Source organism: Eurosta solidaginis, unplaced genomic scaffold (assembly GCF_040869045.1).
Source record: "Eurosta solidaginis isolate ZX-2024a unplaced genomic scaffold, ASM4086904v1 ctg00001355.1, whole genome shotgun sequence".
In the NCBI taxonomy this organism is placed as follows: Eukaryota; Metazoa; Arthropoda; class Insecta; order Diptera; family Tephritidae; genus Eurosta; species Eurosta solidaginis.
This window is the reverse complement of record NW_027137091.1, coordinates 106,362-111,280: the sequence shown is the minus strand read 5'-3', so window position 1 is coordinate 111,280 and position 4,919 is coordinate 106,362.

The following is a 4,919-nucleotide window of genomic DNA, read 5'->3' as shown; positions in this document are numbered from 1 at the left end:
CTGCAACCGTGTTTTATATTGACAGTCAAGCGTGTTAGAGTGTAAGCAGACTCTGGAGAGAATCGGGACAGGGAGAAGCATACATCTATATTGGGTCCCAGGGCATATGGGAATAGATGGGGATGAAAAAGGGGACGAACTAGCTAAAAAGGGCGCATCCCTTGAAACTTGCTCCGTAGATGTCCCAATTAGATTGGGCGAGATTAAGCGAAGTCGAGAGGTGCACATAATCGACCAAGCTGGAAAGGCGTGGGTTCAAGCGCGGGGCTGTAAAGTGTCGAAAATTATGTGTAGGTCTTACAACCTTAGACTAACACAGTTGCTCCTATCATTAAAAAGAGAGGACTGTAGACTTATGGCGGGTATTCTGACTGGACACTGCCTTCTGGCGTCACATGCCTTTAAACTAGGCTTGGTCAGTAGCAGATGTAGGAAGTGCGGGTTGGAGGAAGAAACGATCTAGCACGTTCTGTGCACGTGCCCTGCACTTGCCAGGCTAAGACTCCAGCTATTAGTAGTGATACAGCTGTCAGATCTAGAAGCTGCAAGTGGCTTAAGTCCTAGGAAGCTTCTAGTATTTGCCAAGAGGCGGAGTTATTTTATAACATAAATCTAATAAAATACAACATAGAATCATGAGTTCAAACTACCTACCTATTCGGAACAAAATTTTTGCACGAAGGCCCAGAAACCCGCTATTTATATGCAGTATTAGTATAAATATAATGATGGATATTTGATCATTACTTTTCATAATGCAGTTTTTGTATGCATGCCTTCATTGAGTATCAATTTTCAAATAATATTAGCGCTCAACAGTAAGAATGCTCTTATAAATCAGTGCAATGCTCACACATTTTTCACCACTTTCTACTGAACATTTGCCATCTCTGTAGAAATTGCAGTGCACATATTCAATTACAGTAGAATCGCGAGAAAGTTAATCGCCAGTGTTCGAACTTCTATCACTAAAATGGTAGATCTACCACCATTTTTCTTTTATTTGAAGTTCTACCACTTCTACCACGCTAGCTCGAAAAAAGGTGGTAGTTTTTTTATAGAAGTTGTTTGATGAAACCCTTTCTTTTCCACAATTTTTTGAGAAGAGAAACAATATTATTTGTAGAAGAATAGTTTTATAAAACTCAAAATAACACCTAGCGACGCTTTGATCACCATTTAATCTCTTTTCCTATGTATACCTATGTATATATAGGAAAAGATGTGAGTAATATTCACTACTTAAAAATATTTCAAATATAACCCAATGTTACCACTATTTTCTGAAAAATCTACCACTAAACAAAATTCTAAAGTCCGCACACTATTAATCGCTCGGCTAAGTTGACCGAGCATGAGCGTCCACGTCCCGCTTTAAAAAGTTAACTATGTATTGGTTAACTTTTCTGAGCTCATCAATTTTTTCAAATCTAACCGTTTGTTGGGCAATAAAAACATCCGAGAAGAAGATGTTATAAATGGAGAAAAAAAATTTACAGGTGTAACCTTGGCACACATAGTGATCGATATTTTTAATAATTTAGGATTACCCTTCGAAGATTGCATTGGAATTGGAACGGATGGATGTTCTGTAATGTCATCAGAAGTTAAGGGAGCTGTGCAGGAATTTTTTAAAATATGTACTAATGCTAATCATTGTCCGTGTTTCTACCATTGTCTTAATAACTCGCTTGCGAAATCGTCGAAAGTTCTTCAAACAAATGATTGTATTGGGTTGATGAAAAAAAATTATCAGTTTTCTAAATCAGTCCCCGAAACGTACCATAGTTTTCAAAAAAACATCTGCAGGAATCATTAAGTGAACTATGTGAAACGCGCTGGTCTGAAAAAATGATGGTATAAAGCATCACAAAAATTGTAGCTTCGTTTCAAAAAATTTCTACTTGGCAAGATTCAGCAACAAGTTCTGAGGCCAGTTCTATGTTGAAATCTATTTGCGGGACAGAGTTTGTGATTTCAATGATTTGTTTGAGCAATGTACTTTCTGTTACATGACCACTAAACCTTCTTTTGCAAACATTGTCGATAGATTTGAATCAAGCTCCTGAAGCACTGAGTGACACTTTGCGAACATTAAAAAACCATAGGCTTGAAGCCGGAAGTCGTTTTTCGGGACTTTACAAAAATAGTCGCTTTAGTTGAAGTTTGATATTGTTCTTCCACGAATTGCTAAAAAGTAAATACATCGAGCGAATTACACTTCCTCAGACGCTGAAGAGTATTATCGAAAAGAAATTTATATACCTCTTCTTGATACACTGCAAACAAAGAATTTGTCTAAAGAGCTTGTCCAAGATCTTGGTAAACGATACGCATCTCTTATTGGAGGAAATAAAATTAATCTAGATTGAGAGTACGAAGTGTGGTCAGAACGCTGGTCTGATAACATCTGTAACATCTGTAAAGCTGTACACACTGAGGTGCCTGCTGTTAGAGAAGTTTTCCGAATAGCCGCCAACAAATCCAAAGAAACGAGCAGTAACGCTGCTTCTTCTTCACCAATTATCGTCAAACTATTCTCCTCACATGCTCGAAGTCGTTTACTCAAAGCTGTTGCTAGTTATTGTAAAACCAACAAAAAAGCTTTGATTGCCAGCGACATCTCAATCGAAGGCTCTGCTCGAATTTACATACGTGAAAGCCTTTCGAGAGCGAACCGCAAGATAATGCAATATGCAGCTCAGCTAAAGCGTCAAAAACTCTTAGCAGCAGCTTTTTCTGTGCGAGACAGGTGATGGTTCGAAAAAGAGATGGCGAAGAAGCAATTAGGGTAAATGATAAGATAGACATTGATGAAATTGTTGGCAGAGCGTAAAACTTTTGAATTTTTAACATAATGTTATTTAAGATTTATATTTTTAAGAGTACAACAGAATTTCTAAATGTAAGATACAATGATATTTTTTCCTTTCTCTTTCCGTGTTCTACTTGTATACGCCGTACTTAAGATTGTCTATGGTGCTTTTGCCATATGAGTGTGGTGTGGTTTTCGCTTCGCAACAACAACTTTCAATTGGGTGTTGTCTTACAATTTCATTACAGTTTTTCTCAAATGCATGTCGCTATAGAAGTAAACTTCAAAATGAACTTCACGAGCTTTAAGTGTTTACAATGCACAAACATCAAAAGAACATTTGCTTAATTATTAATAATTGTATTTAAATAATTGTTTGCGCCGTTACAGCCTCCCCCTCTGATGAAGAAATCGTCCCGTCGATGATGCAGTCAGCATTCAAGTTACTTTCCTTGGGCGCAATGTTCTACCGTGTATAGAGTTGTTGTTGCTGTTGTGTGCATCATTTTCGATGTTTATGGACGAATTGTTTTGGTTGGCTGAGGTATCGTTTCTAGGTCGTCCTCGTTTCCGATGAGGGTAATTTGGTTTTACATCTTGTCCCATATACGGTGTTAAGTCTGCTATGTCGTGTGTTGCTATTGCGTTGTTATTATCAAGTGAACCAATAACATAACCCGATGAACCTTTCTTGGCTATAATGCGATATGGGCGATCTCTGCGTGTGGCAAACTTAGACGAAACACCTTCATTCGCTTTACTTAACACATACGTAGTGACCAATACTTTGCCACCAATATTGAAAGTTGGCTGTAACCTTTTTTTCTTATCGACGAAGTGTTTGTCTTTGTCCTGCTGCTTTTCTAGCGTTTCAACTGTCACTTTTAAGGTATTGGAAAGTTTAAGCAAATGAGGTGTTATTTGGGGCACAATATTCTCTTCTTCGAAAATAGCTTTTAGGTCATGGTGAACTTCAAGCGGGCTTCGTAGCTCTCTGCCAAATGTGAGGTATGTTGGTGTGCAGTTTGTACTTTCGCACTTTGTCGTATTCATAGCAAATCTTATCGAAGGCAAACATGTATCCCAAATTAAATGATTCTGCTTCACATAGATTGACAAATGGGTTTTTGAATCTCTATTTTTTCTCTCTACTGGGTGGAAAACGGGTGTAAACGATTGATAAAATCCTAGGGGGAGGGCCCCGAGGGAGTCCCCAAAACCATCTCGGAATGACCCTCAAATGACCCAGACGGAGTCACCAAAACCATCCCGAAATGACCCCGATGGAGTCACCAAAACAATCCCGGAACGACCCCCAAATGAGCCTCATTGAGTCCCCAAAAAGATTCTGGAACGACACCCAAATGACCCAGAGGGAGTCCCCCAAAAATATCATTGAATGACCCCCAAATGACCCTGGGAGGACCCCGACGGAGTCCCCAAAACCATCCCGGAATTACCCCCAAATCACCCTGAGGGAGTTCCAAAAACCATCCCTGAATGACCCCTAAATGACCCCGAAGGAGTCCCAAAACCATCCCGGAACGACCCCGGTAGGACCCCGATGGAGTCCCCAAAAAGATCCCGGAACAACCCCAAGTGACCCCGGGAGGACCCTCGGGTATACTCCCCAAAATCATCTCAATATTACACTCAGAAGCTTCTCCCCAAAATTATCTCAATATTACACTCAGAAGCTTCAGAACTACACGCGTACTGGTTACGCATATGGGTATATTTTCACGGCATCTCGAGGGTTTATTTTTTTATTTTTGAATAACTGAATAAAAATTGAAATTTTATTGTTATTCCATATTTTTTAAATAAGGAATAATAACTCAACTCTTTACTCAAAAGTTACAAAAATAAGAATGGCCGATTATCACACTCAAGATATTTTGAATAACGATAAAATGTTATTCATTATTCAAAAATGCTTGAATAAAAAATTACTTTTTATTCATCAATCAAATCTTCTTGAATAATGAATAAAAATTTATTTTATTTTTTTTCGTCACTCGTTATTCAAATTTGTTGATAACGCCCATCCCCGGTGGGCACTCTAGGAAAGGAATACCACTTTAGTCGGAGATGGATAAAAAGA